Source organism: Mesoplodon densirostris, chromosome 4, assembly GCF_025265405.1.
Source record: "Mesoplodon densirostris isolate mMesDen1 chromosome 4, mMesDen1 primary haplotype, whole genome shotgun sequence".
Lineage (NCBI taxonomy): Eukaryota > Metazoa > Chordata > Mammalia > Artiodactyla > Ziphiidae > Mesoplodon > Mesoplodon densirostris.
In genome coordinates, this window is record NC_082664.1 from 64,886,018 (window position 1) to 64,910,892 (window position 24,875).

The 24,875-nt window shown below is 39.1% G+C and overlaps 1 protein-coding gene and 2 pseudogenes across 5 annotated transcripts in view; 1 reads left to right on the top strand and 2 right to left on the bottom strand.

Moving 5' to 3' along the window:
• RALGAPA1 (Ral GTPase activating protein catalytic subunit alpha 1) overlaps window positions 1–24,875 on the top strand; it is a 234,698-nt gene that overhangs the window by 7,288 nt on the left and 202,535 nt on the right. The window lies entirely within an intron of this gene.
• On the bottom strand, window positions 4,295–6,031 carry LOC132489254 (E3 ubiquitin-protein ligase RING1-like; annotated as a pseudogene).
• Window positions 20,696–21,748, bottom strand: LOC132489170 (lysine-rich nucleolar protein 1-like; annotated as a pseudogene).

Below are 24,875 nucleotides of genomic sequence, written 5' to 3' on the forward strand. Positions count from 1 at the left end.
TGAGAGAACATTGGTAGTTTGTATCGTTCAAGGGATTTTCCGATTTCAAATAAGTTGTCAAATTTATAGGTATAAAGTTGTTCATAATGTTCTGTTATTGTCCTTTGATATCTATAGAATCTGTGATGATGTCACCCCTCTTATTCCTAATTTGTCTTTCTTTCCTGATCACTTTGGCTGGAGGCTTATCTCTTTTATTGATCATCTAGAAGGACCAGTTTGTGGCTTCATTGATTTTTCTCTTTTTATTTCATTGATTTCTGCTTTGGTCTTTATTATTCCCTTTTTCTGCGTAGTTTTAGTTTAATTTGCTCTTTTTGTAGCTTCTTAAAGTATAAACTGAGGTTATTGATTTGAGACCTTTTTCTTTCTAATGTAGGCATTTGGTGATATATATTTTCCCCTGAACAGCATCCCACAAATTATGGTATTTTGTATTTTCATTTACAGCTAGGTCCAGAATGCATTCTAACTTCCCTTTTGATTTCTTCTTTGATCCATGGGTTATTTACAAGTGTGCTTTTTAGCTTCAAATATTGGTGGATTATCCTGATATCTTTCTGTTATTGATTTCTAATTTGATTTCATTATAGTCAGAAAACATATGTTTTATGACTTGAATTCTTTAAAATATATCAAAATTTGACAGTCAGGAATATGTTTTAACTTGATGGATGTTCCATATTCACTTGAAGACAGTATATATTCTGCTTTTGGTGGGTTGAGTGTCTGAAAAATGTCAGTTAGGATAAGTTGTTTGATAGTATTGTTCAGGTCTCCTATATCCTTGCTGAATTTGTCTCCTTGTTTTTATAAATTATTGGCGGGGGGGCTGAAATTTCTGACTGTAATTGGGGGTTTGTCTGTTTCTTTTTGAGTTCTATCAGATTTTGCTTAATGTATTTTGAAGCTCTGTTATTAGGTGTCTAAACATTTAGGGTTATTATTTCCTCTTGATAAATTGAGTTCTTTAGCATTATGAAATGATATCTTTAACCTTGGTAATAGTCTTTGCTCTGGAATCTACTTTGATAGTAATATATAGACTTCTGCTTTCATTGACTAGTATATATTTTCCTGTCTTTTTAATCTATTTGTTTCTTTATATAAAGTGGATTTCTTGGTGGCCGTATATATTTGAGTCTTAATTTTTTTTCTAATCTAAGAATCTCGGCCTTTGAATTGAGATGTTGGATGACTTTTTTTTTCTTTGTCACTGTGCTGTTCATTATATCCCCAGAACTCATTTATCTTATAACTAAAAATTTATACCTTTTCATTCTCTTCACCCATTTTCCCCACCCCTACCTCCTGCCTCAACCACCATTCTGTTCTCTGTTTCTATGAGTTTGCTGTCTTAAAATTTCACATATAAGCGAGATCATACAATATGTCTTTCTCTGTCTTATTTCACTTAGCATGATGCCCTCAAAGTCTACCTACGCTGTAGCAAGTGACAGGATTTTCTTTTTTTTTGACTGAATAATATTCCTTTGTATGGACATACACATGTCCATACAAACGAATATATATCACATTTTTTTTATCCATTCATCTGTTACCAGACACTTAGGTTGTTTCCATGTCTTGGCTGTTGTAAATAATGCTGCACTGAACATGGGAGTGCAGATATCTCTTCAAAGTAGTGGTTTCGTCTCCTATGGGTATGTACCCAGAAGTGGAATTGCTGGATCATGTGGTAGTTCTATTGTTAATTTTTAAAAAAATTATTTATTTATTTATTTATTTATTTATTTATTTATTTATTTATTTTTGGCTGTGTTGGGTCTTCGTTGCTGTGCGTGGGCTTTCTCTAGTTGCGGCGAGTGGGGGCTACTCTTCGTTGTGGTGCATGGGCTTCTCACTGTGGTGGCTTCTCTTGTTGCGGAGCACAGGCTCTAGGCATGTGGGCTTCAGTAGTTGTGGTGCGTGGGCTCACTAGTTGTGTGCATGGGCTCTAGAGCACAGGCTCAGTAGTTGTGGCGTGTGGGCTTAGTTGCTCTGTGGCATGTGGGATCTCCCTGGACCAGGGATTGAACCTGTGTCCCCTGCATTGGCAGGTGGATTCTTAACCACTGCGCCACAAGGTAAGTCCCCCCTTTTTTTTTAACAATTTTTTTTTTTTTAAGTTTCTTGGCCACGCCGCCTGATGTGGGATCTTAGTTCCCCGACCAGGGATCGAACCCATGCCCCCTGCAGTGGTAGCGTGGAGTCTTAACCACTGGACCGCCAGGAAAGTCCCTCTATTGTTAACTTTTTGAGGAACCTTTATACTATTTTTCATAGTGACTGCACAAATTTACATTTCCACACAACTGATTTTTGTATGTTAGTTTTGTATTGTGTAATTGTACTGAATTCATTTATTAGTCTGATAGTTTTCTAGTGGAGTCTTTAGGGTTTTCTATATTATAAGATCGTGTCATCTGCAAATAGAAACAGGTATACTTCTTCCTTTCAGATTTGGGTGGCTTTTATTTTTTCTTCTTGCTTCTTTTGCCAAATTGCTCTGGCTAGGACTTCCAATACTGTGTTGAATAGGAGTGATGAGAGTGGGCACCTTGCTCTTTCAGCTTTTCACCATTGAATATGATGTTAGCTGTAGGCTTGTCATATATGACCTTTATCATGTGGCAGTACATTCCCTCTATACCCAGTTTGTTAGAGTATTTATTATGAATGTGATGTTGAGTTTTTTTAAAATGCTTTTTCTGTATCTGTTGAGATGATCACATGACTTTTAACCTTCATTTTGTTAATCTGTGAATCACATTGGTTAATTCGTGATGTTTGAACCATTCTTGCATGCCTGGCATAAATCCCGCTTAATCATGGTTATGATCCTTTTAATATATTGTTGCATTTAGTTTGCCAATGTTTTGTTGAGGATCTATGTTTTTCAGGTATATTGGCCTGTAACGTTCTTTTCTTTTCTTTTTTTTTCTTTCTCTGTAGTGATTTTGTCTGGTTATGTTATCAGGGTAATGCTAGCTTTGCAAAATGAGTTTGGAAGTACTCCCTTTGTTTCCATTATATGGAAAAGAGTTTGAGAAGGATTGGTATGAATTCTTTAAATGTTTGGCAGAATTCACCAGTGAAGCCATCTGGTTCTGGACAATTCTTTGTTAGGAGGTTTTTGATTACTGATTTAGTCTCATTACTTGTAATTGTTCTTTTCAGATTCAGACCAATAACTTGCCATTTAGAGCTGGATGACATACATTTAAAAGTTATTATTGATTTTAGTTTGATTTAAGTTTGTGTCTGTTATCTTGCTGTTTTCTATTTGGCTTATCTTTTCTTAGTTTTCTTTTTTCCCTTTTTTATATTAGTTGAATAAATTTTATGATTTTTTAAAAATTTCTTTGTCTTATTAGCTATAATCTTGTATTTTACTTGTTGCTATATGATTTATATATGATTTATATATCTTCAACTTCCCAGAGTCTACTTACTATTAAGTGATATTCTACCACTTCTCGTGTTGTGTAAGAACTTTACAGAGTGTACTTTAATTTCTCTTCCTAGCCTTTATACTTTCTTGGTCATACATTTACTTATATTGATACATGTTGTAAACCCTGTAATTGTTTTGTCTAAGCAAGCAGTTATCTTTTAGATACTTTTAAATAATGAGGAAAAAGATATATATTTACCCATGTGGTACCATTTCCAGTGCTCTTCATTCCCTTGCAGAGATAGATATTTCCAGCCAGCCAGCATCATTTTGTTTTTGTTGGAAGTATTTCTTTTAACATTTCTTTTGTAATGATGGTCTGCTGGTGATGGACTCCTTATGCTTTTGTTTATGTTAAAAAGTCTTTGTTTTTCCTTCTGTTTTGAAAGATGTTTTGCTACGATTAGAATTCTTGGTTGATGGCTTTTTTCCTTTGTCCTTTAAAGATTTTACTCCACTGTCTTTTTGTTGCATTGTTTCTGATAAGAAGTCTGCTGTCATCTTTTTTTTTTTTTCTTCTCCCCGAAGAGGAAAAAAAGCAGATTTGTTGTTGTTGGTAGAAGGGCATGAAGGGAAGGGCTCTTCACCCTTCCCAACATCTTGCATGGATGGGAGGTTGGGGGCAACAGAAAAGGCAGTAGATGGGGGCGCAGTCCCCACTCTGTACAATATAGAAGAATCTGATACAGATAATTTGTATAAAAGCCACTTGTCCTCATTTGTGTCCTCTTGCTGGCTGGCTGGGCTGGGGGGCTCTGGGGGACAAAGAAGCTGGGTGGTGGGCCAGGACTCAGGGACACCCCATGGTCCCCATCCTCTGGCTGTCCCCTTGCGGGGTCACTTTGGATCCTTGGTGAGGGCATAGCAGAGTGGTTGGGACACTTTCCAGAACTTCTCATTCAGCAGCTCCAGGGTCAGCGAGCCATTCAGTGTCGTGAAAACTCCACCCCCGGGGGCGATGTAGATGGTATACTGCTTTTCGCTGACACCCTTCAGACTGGGCAAGGCAGGCTCCTTAGGGCCGTTGCCTCCTCCAGCACCCCCACCCTGCCCGCCTCTCCCATCAGGTCCTCCGGCGTCAGAGGCGCCCCCTCCAGGCCCTCCTGGCTCCCCTGCCTCTTGCTGATGCCTCGTTCGAGGGCAGTGAGCAGGGCCAAGTACTTGGAGAGATGGTCCACTGTGGCATTCCCAGTTGTCTTCACATACCTAGTCTGGCAGTATTCTCCCTTCTCCACGAGTAGGATGTGGAGCCGGAACACGAGCTCAGTTTCTCCACCTGGCTCTGGGGGACTGGAAGCCCCAGGAGGGCTTGGACGGGGGGCAAGGTTCCCCCTCCCAGGGTCCCTCCCTGGTCACCAGAGTCTTCAGAACCGGCACCCCCACCCACCCCACCAGTGCCACCTCCCCCGTCCCTACACTGCTCCCCCAGCACCCCCTCTATGGGGTCACTTGGGAGCAGGGCCTGGGGCACAGTCAGGGGCGGAGTCTGAGCTCACGTCCTCTCCATCCCCCTCTCCCTCCCCCGGTTCTCATTCCTGCTGACTCATCGCTGTGGTCTGATCTGACCCAGGCATCGGCCGTCTCACATGCTGGGCCCTGTGAATGGCCTGCATGCGCAGCCCCTCCTCAGTGCTGGAGCTCAGCACCTGCTGGTTGTGCAGGCGGCTGAGGCGGATGAGCACCCTGTCTTGGTGGGCCTCATACTGCTCCCGGCTGGGGTAGATCTTAGAGATCAGAGCATCGAAGTTGGGGTCTGGCCGCAGAGACCGCTTGGATACCAGCTTCTTTCCGCAGGTAGGGCACTCCTTGTTCCCGCTGCGCAGGGCCATGACAGTGCAATCAGAGCAGAATCGATGGAGGCACTCCTTGGTTGTCATCATATTCTTCAGCATGCCCAGGCAGATGGGGCACATGACCTCTGAATGCAGCGACCGAGGGGAAACTGCAATCTCTGTGCCATCCATGATGGCTTCCTGGAGGTGTCGATGAGTGGAAAGGCAGTGGGTGGGTTGGGAGGAAAGGGGTTTTAGAAACAAGTGGTCCGTGAACTTGGAGTCTTGAGAAATACAGTGAGATGTCAGAATCTGGGTACCTCACGTTGGCCACTTGAGGAAATTGGGAATTCTAAGAGTAGGAGCTTTGGAACAGGAGGATCTGAGGTTTGGTGATAGGCCTGGGGATGGGCATGGCACAGATTTTCCATCTGTGGAAGACTTACTTGGTCAACAGAATTTCTTACAGTGTAGTCCTGGTACTACCTATATAAGAGTCCCCTAGGATGCATGTTAAAAATGAAGATCCTAGGGTCCCATCCCATTACTGTATTGCAATGTTACAGGTAGGGGCCAGCGGGAATTCCATTTTTAATAAACTCCGAAGGTGAGTCTTACATGCACTGACCTATCATGCGGAACTGAGGAGCGGGGAAGGTAATTTCAGCCTGTTTACTATCTTTCAAATGAAGATAGTAATACTTGCTCTACCTCTCTGGCACATATGAGGGGTCCGGTGGAGCTCATACAGACTCAGTTCCCACATTTTGCTGGCATTCTGGGCATTCGCCAGCGTCGTCATGGTGACCGGGCACAGACCCCCACGAGGGCTCCACCGCCGGGGAGGAGGAGAGGTAGGCAGCCTCCAGCCGTCCGCGCTCCCACCACCACAGCACCTCTCCCGGGGCCCGACCTCCCCGGCTGAGTTCGCTCGGTCCGCAGCCGCTGCTTAGACAGCAGCTCCCGCCGCCGCCGCCGCCGCCGCCGCCATGGCCCGGGCGCTGGGGCCCTAGGTCTGCTGTCATCTTTATCTTACTCTGTATATATATATATATATATATATTTTTTTTTTTTTTTCTGGCTGCTTTTAAGATTTTCTCTTCATCATTGGTTTTGAGCAGTTTGATTATGATGTGCCATGGTGCAGTTTTCTTAATATTTCGCGCCATGGGGTTCATCAAGATTCTTAGATTTGTGGGTTTAGAGTTTTCATAAAGTTTGGAAAATTTTTGGACATTTTCCCCCAGTTATTTCTCCCCTCCCTACTTTTTATTTTTTCTTTTATTTATTTCATTTATTAGTATATTAAAAAATATTAATATCAGGTTCATATATTAGGAAGTATTATTAGTATATTGGAGGGACTCATAGCTTTTGGAAAAGAACTGATATTCTTTTCATTTTTTTAGATTCTTTCTTCTGTGTTTTATCTTGAGTAGTTCCTATTTCTACTCTTCAAATTCACTAGTCTCTTCTGCTACATGCAATCTGCCATTAACCCCACTAGTTTATTTTTCATCTCAGATGTAGTTTTTATCTACTTCATTTTGTGTGTGTGTGTGTGTGTGTGTATAAAATTATATTGTCTGTATATCTTCGTAGCTTCTTGAACATATGGAATACAAGTAAAATAACTTAATATCCTCTCTGCTAATTCTAACATCTCTATCTATTCTGGGTCAGTTCTATCAGTTGATTATTCTTCTCATCCTGGGTTGTTTTCTTGCTTCTTTGTATGCTGAGTAATCTTTGGATGTCTCATATTTGAATTTTACCTTCTTAGCTTCTGGATATTTTTATATTCCTATAAATTCTTGAGCTTTTTACTGGGATGCAGTTAAATTACTTGAAAACAATTTGATCATTTCAGGTCTTGCTTTTAGGGTTTGTTGAGTGGATCCTCTAGGGATAGTTATTACCTACTGTGAGACAATACCTTCCTGAGTATTCTATTCAGTGCCCACAGGTATGAGGGATTTTTTGTAGCCCCACTCTTGGGAACAGGCGCTGTTCCCCAGCTTATGTGAGCATCTGGTACTGTTCTCTCATATTCTCTCACATAGTACTTTTTCCTGTCTTGGGAAGTTTCCTTGCAAGTATTTATGATCATACTGAAAGAGAACCCTCTCCAGTCTTCAAGGATCTCACTGTGTACAGCTCTCTCCTCTTTGGTGCTCTGTCCTGTGGACTCTAATTACCTTGGTTTCCTTGCACTATCAGCTCATTTTCTCAGCTCATGGATTCCACTGGCTCTGCCTGGATTCCCTTTCCTCTCACCATGGGCTGGAAACTCTTTAGACATTAAACGAGTAGCTGAAGGTATACCTCATTTGTTTGCCATATGTCAGGAATGACTTTCTTTATCTGATGTTCGTACCTGCTTGAAACAGACAAACAAAAGAACAAAAAAACCCCTGAAATATAAACAACAATTTTCAAGACACTGGACATCAGATGCTGATAATAAGAGGTTCTCTTAAATGAATGAGACTGAAAATTGGCTTCATACAAAGCAACTTGGCCCCCAATTTTTTACTTTTTTACATTCAGAGAAGAAATTTATGATCAATTGATTATTGATTATATCTGTGAAAGATATCTAATTGTTCTCCAATCTGAATATATTAATGTTTTCAGAAAGAAAGTCAGATTAAAATATCTTAGAAAAATAAAAAACTAGTGTTCATTAAGTATAAAAAGTAATGTATAAAAGAAACAAGTACTGTTTATGTTCATTAAGTAAATAACTTGAAAGTGGTACAGGTTAACTAGGAGCAGATATGCCTGGAAATCTGAAAATGTGTAGGAGTCATTGTGAACTGTAAACTGCCTATAAAGATAAACTAACTTGATATTTGGATATGTTCTTAGCATTTGATGGGCAAAGTTAGCAAGTAATCCTATATACATGTCATTAGACTTTATATTCTTTAATTTGTATAAACTCTTTATATTCTTTAATTTGACTCTTACTGATTTAAAAAATTAATTTGACTTCATTGAAATGTTTTATCTTTGTGTATTTATGAAGAAGTGATTTACTGAGCAGATTATTTACATAAACAATATTACTGATTAATTTGCTTAGTAAAACAAGCTGTTTCAAAATTTTGTAAGCCATTTTTGCATTAACGTTTCTTTCATTAAGGATTTTACTGCATCCAAAGAATTTTACATGGCTTATAGGACTGAATAAAATGTGGAATAGAACAATTAGTGATAAAACAAGCAACCGAAGGGCCATTACTTAAAGGTAACATTATCAGGTTCCAGAGATGAGCTGATTATAGCTATAAGGCATTGAAATTTGATTCTTAGATTTCCTGGCAGCCAAAGTGAAAAGAGAAACATGTTGGGTTACAAGTTTTCAGTGTCCTAGAAAAGAAAGTATACTTTTTTCTTTCTTTCTTTCTTTTTTTTGGTTAAAACATTGTTTTTTCTGGATTCTAAATTCAATCACAATTTGTATATATATGTATGTTCATATATTATTTAATGTGTCTTCTTTTAGAAGGATCATGCAGTAGAAATAGATTTTGGAGAAAATATAAAAATAGGAGATTAGTATGTTTGTTAGATCTATTCTTTCTAAGATCAAATGTCTACACAATCTAAATTGTTTTCATTCTTTCTTTTTTTTCTATTTGTGTAAATGGCATTGTCATCTCCAGGTTACTAAGACATGAAACTTTCATCTTTGACAATGTGGTAGAAAAAGAAAAATAAATTTACCTTAGTCACATTATCTTCTTCAACCTCTTGTTACCCCTCTCTGGCATTTTACATTTCAGTAATACTGAATGAGACATCACTTTCTGTGATGCCTGTGCTTTTGCTAATGTTATTTACTGTACTGTCATTAATAGCACATTTCTTTTAACCTTCTTATTAAGAAAGAAATAATAAGAGGGAGGAAGGAAGGAGGAAGAAAGAAAGAAGCATCAACAACAAAATAATAATCCCACTTATTGGATTTCAGAACTGCAGTCTGGAGCGATAACTACTATAGAAAGGAAGTAGACTTTGTATGAACTCTAAATTGAAAACCTAATATGGTTTGGATGTGTGCATTAATCTATTTCTAGAAAATACCACTATCCATTAATTATGGACCAACCATGAGTCACGTAAGAGCAGTAGTACATGAATATGAGTGGTAATAAGAATTCTATTCTAGGAAGCCCGCTGGTGCAGTGAGAAAGTAGATCAGATGCTATTAAGAAGGCACCTAATAGTATATTATGTAAGATGGCAATTGTATTAAAGAAAAAGCAGGGGAAGAAAATCATACTTATACCTGAAAGCCTTTACTCTTCCTTCAGTCTCAGGGGAAAATCTGTAGAGCTTTGGTGAAGTCTTCTCTATTCTGGTAGGCATAGGGACTTTTCCTACTTACTTCTAGTAATTTGGTTATTTATTACAGTGTAATTACTTATTTGCATGCCTGTATCTTAAGCCTTCCAGAGAGTAGAAGCATATCTCTTCAACTTCATATCCCTAGATTCAGCATAGTGCCTTGCATATGAAAGGTGCTTAGTAAATATTATGTAGTTCATGAATAAATATATTAGGTATGAGGAGAGTGAAGTTGCTCTTCTGTGAGTAACTTCCTTTCAATTAAGAATGGTAGAAAAAACATTTAAAGTCAGTATTCTGATCAGAAAGAATCCTTGGGTTACCTGAAGGACCTGTGCAAAAAAACTGGCTCAGAATCTGAAATCTGTCCTATGTGAAACAGAGAAACAAAGAAAAACAAAAAAATAGGACGTTACATGAAAAATGTTTATGGCATTTTGGCAGAGGTTATGGATAATCTTCACCATTACTGAAAGAAATCTTCATGACCCTTATGTAACATCTAGTTTTTTAAAAACTTATGTCTAGTGAGCACAACAATATGTCATCTTTGAAGTATATACCACCCACTCCCCGCCCCCCCAGTCTAACAGAATAAACTGACTTGTAGACAGACACAGAGGAGAAGGAGATGTGGAGATGGAACAGAATACTGAGTTTGTGGCTATAATGTGTCACGGCAGCCACAGGAGGCTAATATAAATCTGTTCGTGTTTTGTCCTTTCGTTTTTCCATATGAATTTGAGAATCAGCTTGTTAAATTCTGTGAATAATATTGTTAGGATTTTAAAAATTGTATTGCCTTGAATCCATAGGTTTAATTTAAAGGAGATTGACGTCTGTAGTATATCTACAGTTGACCCTAGAACAGCGTGGGTGTTAGGGGCACCAACCCTCCACACAGTTGAAAATCAACATGTAACTTATAGTCGGCCTTCCATATCCTTGCTTCAGCATCCACAGATTCAACCAACTGTGGATTGTGTAGTGCTGTAGTATTTACTATTGAAAAAAATTCATGTATAAGTGGATTCGTGCAGTTCAAACCTGTCTTGTTCAAGGGTCAGCTGTATTCTTCCTATCCCAAGGGGTCTCCATTTATTTAATTAGGCTTTCCTTAAAGGTTGTAAATAAAAAAATTTATATTTTTCTCTAAGAAAGATTTGCACATCTTTTTTATGGTCAAGAATAGGTACATTTAGGGACTTCCTTGGTGGTCCAGTGGTAAAGACTGTGCTTCCAATGCAGGGGACGCAGGTTCGATCCCTGGTCAGGGAACTAGGATCCCGCATGCTGTGCAGTGCGGCCCCCCCCCAAAAAAAAAAAAAAACAAAAAAGAATAGGTACATTTAAAAAGGATGTTAAATTTAAAAGGGACAACTTCTGTTTGCTGCAGAAGCAGCACATGTGACCACTTCATTAAATGGTGGTTTAGATAAAGATTAGGAGGAAAGAATGTTCATTTGGATAAAAACGTTTATAGATCACTACTTTATATCTTATAACAGAATTTGTTCTTCAGTATTATTTTTGATTCTTCAGTATAAAATGGAAGGCAAATTAAGCAAATATATTTGAAATATTGGGATAAGGAAGACAACTCTTAAAATTCACACCAAAGTTAGAAATTGTCATGAAAATGATTGGTAAATTTGCCTTTATAAAACATTTTAAATTTCTAATAGTAAAACCCATCATTAACAGAGATTAAAAATGAACAGAACAAACGTTGCAAGAAACACTTGCAATGTTTAAAGAAGTTAATTTCCTTAATTTATGGACTGTTAAAAATTTATGAAATATGGAAAGAGATTCTCTCATACATTACTGGCTGAATCTAAATTAGAGGGCAGTTTGTTAACTGTCAAAATTTTAGATGTACATATGTATATGCTTTGAAACCAGCACTTCCATTTCTTAGTATTTTTTCTTTTTTTTAAAAATAAATTTATTTATTTAATTTTTGGCTGTGTTGGGTCTTCGTTGCTTTGCGCGGGCTTTCTCTAGTTGTGATGAGCGGGGGTTACTCTTTGTTGCAGTCCACGGGTTTCTCACTGTGGTGGCTTCTCTTGTTGCAGAGCATGGGCTCTAGGTGCGCGGGCTTCAGTAGTTGTGGCACTTGGGCTCAGTAGTTGTGGCTTACGGGCTTAGTTGCTCCGTGGCATGTGGGATCTCGCTGGACCAGGGCTCGAACCCATGTCCCCTGCATTGGCAGGTGGATTCTTAATCACTGTGCCACCAGAGAAGTCCCTCTTAGTATTTTTTCTAAGGAAGTAAGTGGATGAGTGTGTAGGATCACTGCATTGTTGTTTAGAATAGTGAAAAATTTGAACTAATCTAAATATTATTTGGGGGTTGATTTTAGAATTTAGGTATATTCCTTTAGTTGAACATTATGATTCTCAGGAATTGTTAGCATTCTAATAATTACTTAATGAATAATGGTTCCATCTCTTCATTATCTTTGGGAAGTTTTTAAAGAGTAAACATTTTTATAGAAGCAGCTGTCATATATTGGAAATAAGAGTTAATATTTTTGAACATTTATATGTGACAGGTCCTGGACCAAGCATTTTACATGTGTTACCTGACTTAATTTTTTCAACAGGCCAGTGTGGCAAATAGTAATTGATCCCCACGGAAACTTGAGTATTAAATGGCTCGTAAGCAGGGTGATATAGTGGGGAAACTCATAATATCTGTGTTCTGATCTCAGCTATATTATCTACTTAACACTTTATAGATACTTTGCCTGTCTGTAAAATTAAAATAGTAACATCGGGCCTCCCTGGTGGCGCAGTGGTTGAGAGTCCGCCTGCCGATGCAGGGGATACGGGTTCGTGCCCCGGTCTGGGAGGATCCCATATGCAGCGGAGCGGCTGGGCCCGTGAGCCATGGCCGCTGGGCCTGCGCATCCAGAGCCTGCGCATCCGGAGCCTGTGCTCCGCAACGGGGGAGGCCACAACAGTGAGAGGCCCGCATACCACAAAAAAAAAAAAAAAAAAAAAAAAATAGTAACATCTCAGGTATTATTGGAAGATTACATGAAAAAAATGCATTTGAAGCACAGAATTTATGGAAGAATTTTAAACATTCAAAATTTAATTGGAACCTTAAAGATGATAAAATTGAATCAGATATTATGACCTATTCAAAGTCAAGCAAAGTTTGTTTTTAAAAAAATAGAGTACAAACCTCTGAATAACTTGATGATGGTTTAGATTCTATACTTTATTTTCAGTCTTTAACCTATTAAAAATGGGTAAGTTAGAGAGAGACTTATTTAAAAGTTATATTTTGGGAAAGCAAAGAATTGAACGAATGAAAGGAAATGAAATTCATTGTTGGTATTTTATTTTGCATAAACATAAAGAAATCTTTAAGTTGCATCACTTAGCAAAATTATTCTTTGCTTCACCACCCCAAACTAAAGTAGCATAGCTAGTAAAAGGTGTATTTGTGTTACCAAAAATTTGTTGTCATTGTCTGAATTTTTTCAAATCAGTAGCTTCAAGGTTCCCAGTCTGGTTTTTTTTTTTTTTTTTTCCCATCAGTTGTCCTTAGGGCCTTCTAGAGGCAAGTTGGTTGTTACTGTAAGCTGCTTCTTGTAATCATGCCATTTCTTGTAAATTGTCTTTAAGAAAAATTATTATTCATCTTTGCTTCCATTTATTTCTTTGAAAATCTGAAAATTGTCTTTAAGAAAAATAATTATGCATCTTTGCTTCTGTTTATTTCTTTAAAAATCTGAAAATAATAGATCTGAGCAACCATTTGAATAACTAACTATATATAGTGCTTTGCTAGGTTTTGGGCAACTGCAAAGGAATAAAGAAGTTGATGGTATAGTAAGAGGGTCATGTCAAATATGAAACATGTTATGAGTGTTAAAGACAGAGGATCATATATAAATGAGAGGCCTTGGAGAAAGCTTCATGAAGCTGGGTCATTTGAGATGTACCTTCAAAGATGATTAGAATTTCAGTAGATAGAAGTGAAAGAAGAGCAGTTTGGGGGAAGGTAATGATAAGAGCGCAGCTATGAATGCAGGAATGTTGAAGGCAGTGGTCTTCCAAGCTTTTAAAAAATAAAGATATCAGGCCTCACCCTAGAAATTACGATTTAATGGCAAGGTGAATAGAAAGGGTTGAGTATGTGGGAGATAATGTGGGGAGATGATTTATGAGATTTGGTAACCAGGTTTTAATGAGAATTTAGGAAGTAGAGATTATGCCACTTCTCTGACTATATCTTTCTACTTTTTGAAATCATGTTTTATTGGTGAATTCATTGCAGGAACAGATTTCTCACCTCCCGTACCAGTATCAAGGCTACTCAGTCTATACATCAAAACCTCTGCATCATTCCTTCCCAGTCAGTACTACCGTTACTCAAAATGTAGCCTGCAGACTGGTGCTGGTTTACCGGCTGTTTCTTACAGGTCTGTAACATGTTAAGGGCAGAAATTGAGGTGTTGAGAAGCTCATCTCAATTTGATAATGCTGTGATATCCAATCGTGTGATTAGGGACTTGTCTCATTGAATAGAGTATAGACCATTCTAGGTGCTTTTCACTTTATTTTCTAGTAATTTATTGTAAAGCTTTGATTTGTGTTGAATTGGAATTAAAAAAAAATTTTAAAAACTCCCTTTATAGATAATTTGAGAAGCATGGTCTATACAGTGTTTAAAATTAACTTCTCCCATTCTAACTCATTCTGGTTTTATCCTCTGTTGTTTTAAAGTATATTTTCTTTTCCTAGTGTAATAGTATTTACTTCCCCTTACTCATTTTAAAATATGCATATGTTTAACTATTTTCAGTATTCAGAAGTATGCCTTTGAGTTTAGGGATATGAATTGAGAAACTATTTTCTATTTTGGAGGTATAGAACTGAATCCAGAACATTAGTAGTACTGTATTTTGATTGCTCTCCTATTGTCAGACTACTCAATTAAAAAAAGAAAGAAGACATTATTTTATATAATAGTTGTATACTAGGAGCTGGCTAATCTTTGGCTCTTTAACAGTGAAGGTAGTACATTTGCTTGAAGTAAACATCTGTAATTGGTGATATAACAGTTTGCAATTTCTAGATTTAGGAAAAAAATATTTTTTCAGTCTGATTTCCATTAATTCTATTTCTTTTCAAATTAATTCTTTTCAGACTAACTAAGAAGTTCTAGCTTTCAGATTTAGTTAGTCAGATAGGGTCTGGCAGATCTCACAAATTGGGATGTCAAGGAGTTGAATCTAGGCTGGCTAAAAGAGATAGATCAGTAAAACAGAAACCTACACCCATTAGTAGTCACTCCCCATTTCCCCTTACTCTCTAACCCTGGCAACCATTAATTTACTTCTATCTCTATGTATTTGAACACTCTAGATGGTTTATATAAATGGAATCACAAAATATGTGGTTTTTGTGTCTGTCTTCTTTCACCTAACGATGTTTTCAAGGTTCATCCATGTTTTAACATGTAACAGTATTTCATTCCTTTTTATGGCTGAATAATAACTATGGATATACCATATTTTATTTATCTCTTCATCAGTTGATGGCCATTTGGGTTGTTTCCACTTTTTTACTGTTATGAATAATGATATGAACATTTGTGTGGTCATATGTTTTCAATTCTTGGGTATATACTGTTCTAGGAGTTGAATTGCTGGGTAATATGTTAATTCCATATTTACCTTTTTGAGGAATTGCCAAACCATTTCCAAAGTAGCTGCATAATTTATATTCCACCAGCAATGTATGAAGGTATTGTAATTTCCCAACACTTGTTACTGTCTGTCTTTCTGGGTATAGTCATCATAGTGGATGGGTAGTGGTATCACATTTTGATTTTGATTTGCATTTCCCTGATGGCTAATGAGGTTGAGTGAGTATCTTTTCGTGTGCTTATTAACCATTTGTATACCTCCTTTGGAGAAATGTCTATTCAAATCCTTTGCCTGTTTTTAATTGGGTTATTGTTTCTTTTGTCAGATATACAGTTTGCAAATATTTTCTCTTATTCTGTAGATTGTCTTTTCATTTTTTAAATAGTGCCCTTTAAGGCAAAACAATTCTGAGTTTTGATGAAGTCCAGTTTATTTTTTATTGTTTCTTGTGAGTTTGGTGCCATATCTAAGAAACAATTGACTAGTCCAAGATCATGTTTTCTTCTAAGAGTTTTATAGTTTTAGCTTTTACATTTAGGGCTTTGGTCCATTTTGAGTTAATTTTTTTTTTTTTTTTTTTTTTTTTTTTTTTTTTTTTTTTTTTTTTTTTGCTGTACGCGGGCCTCTCACTGCTGTGGCCTCTCCCGTTGCGGAGCACAGGCTCCGGACACACAGGCTCCGCGGCCATGGCTCGCGGGCCCAGCCGCTCCGCGGCATGTGGGATCTTCCGGGATCGGGGCACGAACCCGTGTCCCCTGCATCGGCAGGCGGACTCTCAACCACTGCGCCACCAGGGAAGCCCCTGAGTTAATTTTTATATATGGTATGAGGTAGTGACCCTGCTTCATTCTTCTGCATATGGATATTCAGTTGTCACAGCACCATTTGTTGAAAAAACTGTTTTTCCCCTGTTGAGTTGTCTTAATACCCTTGTTTAAAATCATTTGACCATCAGTGTAAGAGTTTATTTCTGGACTCTCAACTTTATTCCACTCATCTGTATGTTTATCCTTATAGCAGCACTACCCTATCTTGATCACTGTAATTTGTAGTAAGCTTAGAAACTGGAAAGTGTCAGTTCTCCAGCTTTGTTCTTCTTTTTCTTCTCTTTTTTTCAGTTGAAGTATTATGGTATTATTGATACATAACATTATGTTAGTTTCAGGTGTACAACATGATTTGATATTTGTATAGTTGATGTTTGTCACCAGATACATAATTACAACATTTTTCTTTTCTTGTGGTGACAACTTTTAAGATCTATTCTTAGCACTTCTCAAATATGCAATACAGTATTAACTGTAGTCACACATGCTGTACATTCCCCATGACTTATTTATTTTATAACTGGAAGCTGGTACCTTTTGATGTTCTTCTTTTTCAAGATTGTTTTGATTATTCTGGGTCCCCTGTGTTTTCCTATGAATTTTAGGATCAGCTTTTCAATTTCTGCAAAAGAGCCACTTGGGGTTTTGATAGAGGTTGCATTTAATCTTTAGATATATTTGGGAGAATATTGCTATCTTAACGATATTGTGTCTTCCTATCCATGAACATAGAATGTCTTTCAGTTAGTTTAGATCTTCTTTAGTCTCTTTCACTGATGTTTTATAGTTTTCAGTGTACAAATCTTACATTTCTTTTGTTAGATTTATTCCCAAGTAGTTTATTCTTTTCATGCTTTGTAAATGAAGTTGTTTCCTTAATTTCACTTTTGAATTATTCATTGGTGGTGGGTAAAAAGGCAATTGATTTTGTATATTCATCTTGTATTCTTCAACCTAGCTGAACTTGTTTATTAGCTTTTATAGATTTCTGTGTGTGTATTCCTTAGAATTTTTTATATACAAAATCATACAATTTGTGAATAGAGATGTAATGCTTCTCACTTTATAGTGTATATGGTTTTTATTTATTTTCATGTCTAATTTCTTTGGCTAGAACTTCCTGTACAGTGTTGAGTAAAAGTGGCAAAAGCAGACATCCTTGTCTTGTTAATGTTTTTAAGGGTAGAACTTTTGATCTTTTACCAGTCAGTATGAAGTTAGGTGTGGGTTTTTCATAGATGCCCTTTATCAGATTGAGGACATTAATTTTTATTCCTAACTTTTTTTTTTTTTTTTTTTTTTTTTGCGGTATGCGGGCCTCTCACTGTTGTGGCCTCCCCCGTTGCGGAGCACAGGCTCCGGACGCGCAGGCTCCGGACGCGCAGGCTCAGCGGCCATGGCTCACGGGCCCAGCCGCTCCGCGGCATATGGGATCCTCCCAGACCGGGGCACGAACCCGTATCCCCTGCATCGGCAGGCGGACTCTCAACCACTTGCGCCACCAGGGAGGCCCTATTCCTAACTTTTTGAGTTTCTTTATCATTAAGGGATGTTGGCTATCGTCAAGTACTTTTTCTGTGTCTGTTGAGACTATCATGTAGGTTTTGCCTTTTTATTAATATGGTGTATTGCGTTGATTGATTTTTGTATGTTGAACTGACCTTGCATTCTGGGATAAATCCCACTTGGTCATGATGTATAATTCTTTTAATATATTGCCATGTATTGCCATATTCAGTTTTTTAGTATTCTGTTGAGGATTTTTGTGTCTTTATTCATAAGGAATATGGGTCTGTAGTTTTCTTGTAATGTTTTTGTCTGATTTTGGAATGAGGGTAATACTGGCCTCATTGACACAGTTTGAAAGTATTCTCTTCTTTATTCTTTGGAAGAGTTGGTAGAATTCACCTATGAAGCCATTTGGGCCTGGACTTTTCTTTGAGGTCAGTTTTCTTTATTACTCAGTCCATCTTTTTACTTTTTATAGATCTATTCAGATTTTCTATTTCTTCTTGAGTCAGTTTTGGTAGTTCATTTTATGTCTTTTCTTTGAATTTGTCCATTCCATGTAGGTTACCTAACTTGCTAACAACAAATGCTCATAGTATTCCCTTAAAATATTTTCTATTACTGTAAGTTTGGTAGTAATGTTCTCTTTTCCAGATTAGTAATTTGAATCATATCTCTCTTTATATTGGATAGTCTAGCCAAAGATTTGTCAATGTTTTTATCTTTTCAAAGAACTAATTTCAGTTTCATTGATTTCTTGGTATTATTTTTCTTTTCTCTATTTTACTTATCTCCATTCTAATCTTTATTATTTCCTTTCTTCCACATGCTTTTTTTGCTTTCTAGTTTTTTAAAGTGGAACATTAGGTTATTGATTTTGAGACCTGCATCAAGGTGTTTATTAAAGCTATAAATTTACCTCTAAGCAACTGTTTTAGTGGGATGCCGTATATTTGGTAAGTTGTTTTTTCACTTACAGGTCAAAGTATTTTTTACAGTGGATTTGAGTTACTATCTAGAATCCTTTCATTTCATCTTGATGGACTCACTTAGTAATTTTTATAGGGCAGACCTGTTAGCAACAAATTCTCTCACTTTTGGTGTACCTGGGGATACCTTAATTTTGCCTTAATTTTTGAGGACAGTTTTGCTGGGTATAGAATTCCTGGTTGCCAGGTGTTTTCTTTAAGCTCATTGACTATGTCATCTCAGTGACTTCTGGCCTTCCTGTTTTCTGATGACAAATCAGATATTTTTCTTATTGAGGCTTCCTTGTTAACTGATGTGTTGCTTCTCTCTTGGTGCTCTCAAGATTCTTTTTGTTGTTATCTTTTGACAGTTTTGTTATGATGTGCTTAGATATGGGTCTCTGAGTTTATTCTACTTCTAATTTGTTGAGTTTCTTAAATGTCCACATAAATGTTTTTCATGAAATTTGGAAAAATTTCAGCCATTATTTCTTGAAATTTTTCTGTCTCTTTTCTCTCCTGGGTCTCCGGTTGTATGTGTATTGCTGCATTTGATGGTGACTCAGAAGTCTCTGAGGCTCTGTTAATTTTTCTTCATTATTTTTAAATTCTGTTCATGAGACTGGATAATCTCAACTAACCTAATATCTTTTGAGTTTGCTAATTTTTTATTTTGCCAGTTCAGATGTGCTGTTGAGCTTTTAGTGGACTTTTCATTTTGTATTGTACTTTTAAACTTTTTTTTTTGTGATATGCGGGCCTCTCACTGTTGTGGCCTCTCCTGCTGCGGAGCACGGGCTCCAGATGCGCAGGCTCAGCAGCCATGGCCCACGGGCCCAGCTGCTCCGCGGCATGTGGGATCTTCTGGACTGGGGCACGAACCCATGTCCCCTGCATCGGCAGGCGGACTCTCAACCACTGAGCCACCAGGGAAGCCCTAAACTCTTTTTTTTAAAACATAATTTCTACCTCATTATTGACATCCTCTCCTTGGTGAGGTGCCATTCTCACACTTTCCTTTAGTTCTTTAGACATGGTTTTCTTTATTTTTTGGAACGTATTTAAAACAGATGATAGTGTTTGCCTAGTAGATCTAATGTCTGTTCTTCCTCAGGGACAGTTTCTATTGACTGATCTTTCTCCTGTACATGGAGCATACTTTTGTTTTGTTTTGGTCGTAGTCAGTTGATTTTTTACAAAGGTGCCTAGGCAATTCAACTGAGAATTGAAAATGTTTTTAACATCAAAACAAACAATGCTAGAAATATTGGACAGCTGATAACAAGGAACAAATTATTGATACATGCAACAATATAGATAAATCTCAAAATGATTATGCTAAGTGAAAGAAGCCAGTTTAAAAAAGAGTAGGGCTTCCCTGGTGGCGCAGTGGTTGAGAGTCCACCTGCCAATGCCGGGCAGGGCATGGGTTCGTGCCCCTGTCCGGGAAGATCCCACATGCCGCGGAGTGGCTGGGCCCGTAAGCCATGGCTGCTGAGCCTGTGCGTCCAGAGCCTGTGCTCCGCAACGGGAGAGGCCACAACAGTGAGAGGCCCGCGTACCGCAAAAAAAAAAAAAAAAAAAGAGTAAATACTCTATAATCCCAATTGTATACAAATTCTAGAAAATGTAAGCTAATTCATAGTGACAGAGTAGTAGTGGTTATCTGGGGATGGGGAAGGAAGGGATGGATTACGAAGGGGCACAAGGAAACTTTTGCAAATCATGGGTATGTTTATTACCTTAGTTGCTGGTTTCCTGGATGCATACATATGTCAAAACTCATCAAATTGTTCACCTGATGTGCAGATTATTGTATGTCAATTATATTTAAATAAAGCTGCGAAAGGCAAAAAAAAAAAAAAATGCTCCTGAATGGAGGTGAGGAGGTGCTCGCGCGTGGGCCGGGGGGAGCACGTTTCCTCTTCTCCCCCTGCAGCAGTTACGAGGAGGACAGCCTCAGTCTGGGATTCTGAAGGACCAGAAAGCCCCTCAGCCAAAGTCATGGCATGAAGTGTTGGAGACCACGGGCTCCCTGCCACTGGAGATGTGGCAGAGGCTGGCCTGGTGGCCTTTGGAGTCCCTAACGCCTCTGGGACCAGGATCTTGTGGCTTGGAAGGAGGCTAGTGTGCGTCTAGGGGAGGGAAGATGCACTGGAGGGATGAGGACCAGGCCGCACCTGGCCTACGTGTGCCTTGTCCATGTTGCCTTTCTTTTCCAACACCACCTCCAAGTCCGTGTTGGGCTCCTCGTCCCAAGGTTCTCCTCCTACTCTGCTCTCCTGCTTCTTCTTCCTCTTCAGAGCTGGCTCCTCAATGTCTGCCTGCTCTGCCTTTTTTCTTGGACTTCATTTTCTTCTTCACAGGAGCCTTGGGGCCATCTCCTATTGGGATGTATTCTGGAGCTTCAACTTTGACTGGCTTCTTTTTACTTTCTTTCCTAGGGCTGCTCACCCTGGACCTGGAGAGCTTAGGGTGCCCCAGGAGGGGTATCTCCCTCCTGGTGGATTTTCTTTTTCTCCTTCATCTTCCCGTTGCTTCATCTTCACGTTGTGTTCCCTGGGACTCCCCTACTTCTGTTTCAGTCATGAGGCTGCCTGCTCCCAGATGCCATCTTTCCCAACTGAGCAAGTGTACAGAATATCCCTGGCCTCTCAGAACCAAGGGTCCCTGGCTGAGAAGGCTGTAGCTTCCTGGGCCTTTTTCTTCTTCTTGTGTTTTTTGAGCTTCTTGCCAGCTCTGGTTACCTCCTCGACCTGCTTGGGATCTGGGGAGGTCTTCACCCTCAAGCCAGGGGACATGGATTTCCTCTTCTCCCCACTGAGTGACTTGGATGGACCAAGCGCCTGCTTCCTGGGGCTGGGTGACGGCTCAGTCCGTCCAGCATGTAACGTGGCCTCAGGTTCTAGGGGCTCCTCACAGGGCTATGACTGTTCTTTTTCTTCACTAGAGGCATTTTGGGTGCCTACTCTTGGACCACATTCTTTGAGGGTGGCGTGGCTGTTGTGGGACAAACCTCTGCGAAATAATTGTCACTATTTAAAACCTAGTATTGAGTCTCTGGTTCTTTGACTACCTTCTTTTTCTTCTTCTTCTTCTCTGGGAGCCCAAGGCCCAGGTCTCCTTTGTGTCTTAGTGATCATTCCCAAAGGCCAAACTTCCCTGCCTCCACATGAGAGCTGGGGCATACTTTCCTTTTTTTTTTTTTAATTTATTTATATTTACTTATTTATTTTTGGCTGCTTTGGGTCTTCATTGCTGCACGCAGGCTTTCTCTAGTTGCGATGAGTGGGGGCTCCTCTTTGTTGCGGTGCATGGGCTTCTCGTTGCAGTGGCTTCTCTTTGTTGCGGAGCCCAGGCTCTAGGTATGTGGTTTCAGTAGTTGTGGCACGTGGGCTCAGTAGTTGTGGCTCGCAGGCTGTGGAGCTCAGGCTCAGAAATTGTGGTGCACGGGCTTAGTTGCACCGCGGCAGGGGCATACTTTCTTATTTCTTTGTGTGTCTTGTAATTTTGTTGATAAACTGACATTTTAAATAATACAGCAACTCTGGAAACCACTTTCTCCCTCTCCCCCAGGGTTTGTTGTTGTTTCTGTTGTTATTGTTGCTGTGTGATTCTTTAATGACTTTCCTGAACTATGTGCAGTGTATTTTCTTTCTCCTCTGTGACCACCGCATTCTTTACTCGTTCAACTTAGTGGTCAGCTAATGACTGCACGGATACTTCCTTACAAGCCTGGAGTCAGTAAATTTCCTAGTCTTTGCCAAGGAGCTCTCTGTGTGTACTGGGACATACTGTCAGTATCTAAGAAACAGTTTACAGTACTTATTTAGCCTTCACATCTTTCTTGTGTAACCTCAAGATCAGACAGAGGTGAAAGTTTAAATCTCTTTCCAGACTTGCCTTGGTATGCTTGCAGCTCAGCTCATGGCTTTCTATACTCCTCTTAATAAGTCGTAGCTCTTTCAAGTTCCCTATGGATAGCACATTCTCTATATTTTTCCTTTTAAGTTTTTTTTTTTGGTTAGTTGTTTGCCTCATCAGTGATTGCTGCCTCAGGCAGCTGTGGTGTTATAATTGCCACTGAATGTTTTCCATAAATGTCTCCAGGGGAGAAGCTGTTGCAGTGTGTGAGTTCTGAGTTACTCAAATAAAGACAAGCTTTGCAAGCTGGATTTTCGAAGGAGCAGCTAGATAAGTCAAATAATGACATTTCTCTTAGAGTGAAGCTTTGAAAGAACTCCAATTCTATTCTGACTCCTCCAGTGACCCATAGGCTGCTGTTTCTCACTCTGATCCTGGGCTGTTGGTTTTTAAGGCTGCTATGGAGATGAGGATGGGGAATGGGAACACAGTAAGTTTGAAATGCCACAGAGCTAACTGTTCTTGAGATTCATCCATTTTTCTTGAAAAAATATGCTTGATTGTTGCGAGCCTTTGATTAATTTCCAGGTCTACGAAAAGGTTGATTTTTACTGTTTTTGCTTTTGTTTAGTTGTTTTTAATGGAGGAAAAGATTTTCAGAGCTCCTTATTCCACTAACTCGCTGATATTACCTACTTGCTTTTTTTTTTTTTTTTTTTTTTTGCGGTATGCGGGCCTCTCACTGTTGTGGCCTCCCCCGTTGCGGAGCACAGGCTCTGGACGCGCAGGCTCTGGACGCGCAGGCTCCGGACGCGCAGGCTCAGCGGCCATGGCTCACGGGCCCAGCCGCTCCGCGGCATATGGGATCCTCCCAGACCGGGGCACGAACCCGTATCCCCTGCATCGGCAGGCGGACTCTCAACCACTTGCGCCACCAGGGAGGCCCCCCTACTTGCTTTTTAAACTATAAATACTTAATGTTTTTCAGTTTTATTAAAATGTTCTTTTATGAATATTTTTAGTGGCTGCCTATTCATTTGTATGGATGTATCATAATTTATTTAGTTCCTTACTGTATAGTGGGTAGTGGACAGATAATAGGAAGTTAGGGAAGAAAAATAGGACTTGTATATCATGTGAAGGAACCCAGGCTTATCCTGTTAACAGTGGGAAACCCCTTAAGTATTTTAAGCTGATGAGTGATACCGGTAGTTGGACTCAGGTTTGGTAAATTATTCTGGTAGCAATATGTGGAGGATGGATAAAAGTGGCCTTCAAATGGTGGGAGATTAGGTAGGAGGCTACTAATAAAATTCAGGCAAGAGGTCATGAAGTATCAAACTAAAAACTTTCACTATCTGTCCTAAAACTTCAGAGTATCTATCTCAGCCTCTACAGGACTGTGTTGCTTTCAAATAATTCTTTAAAAATACTGTTCTTTCAGAATGAATTTGATTAAAATTGGCCAAAAGGTTATATTATGCTTTGCGTACCACCTGAAGTGTAGCTAATATGGTGGTGTTGATTGAGGGCTCAGAAAAGCTGATTCGGAACTGTTTAAGAGCTTTGTGTGACCTGGACTTGTTACCTAACTTCTCTCAGGCTTAGTTTCCTCAGAAGTGGAGATAATATACCTATTTAAAAAATATATTCGTGGAGGGCTTCCCTGGTGGCACAGTGGTTGAGAGTCCGCCTGCCGATGCAGGGGACACGGGTTTGTGCCCCGGTCCCGGAAGATCCCACATGCCGCGGAGCGGCTGGGCCCGTCAGCCATGGCTGCTGAGCCTGCGTGTCCGGAGCCTGTGCTCCGCAACGGGAGAGGCCACAACAGTGAGAGGCCCGCGTACCGCAAAAAAAAAAAAAAAAAAAAAAAAAAAAAAAAAGATATGTTTGTATAACTGTAAAAGTGCTATCTATGCAAATATAAACTATTAACTAAACATAAGTGATTATAACTGTTTGCCTTTGCCTTATCTTTATGTCTGTATGCTTCTGGTATGTTTGATAAAACAGAATTGACGTTGCTCTTAAATCAGACATTGTATCTTTGTTTATAAGATTATCTTTTTCACTGTATCTTCTCATTTCCTCTGTGTCTGTGTCGAATCTTTGAAGGCAAGAGAATAAGTTTTATTTACTTTATGTTTAAGGGTTTTTTAATGTCACTAATAATTTTATTTTTATTATATATTGAAATAATTTTTTTTTTTTTTTTTTGCGGTCGCGGGACTCTCACTGTTGTGGCCTCTCCCGTTGCGGAGCACAGGCTCCAGACGCCCAGGCTCAGTGGCCATGGCTTACGGGCCCAGCCGCTCCACGGCATGTGGGATCTTCCCGGACCGGGGCACGAACCCGTGTCCCCTGCATCGGCAGGCAGACTCTCAACCACTGTGCCACCAGGGAAGCCCCTGAAATAATATTTTTGATATTGGTTAAATATAATATATTCAA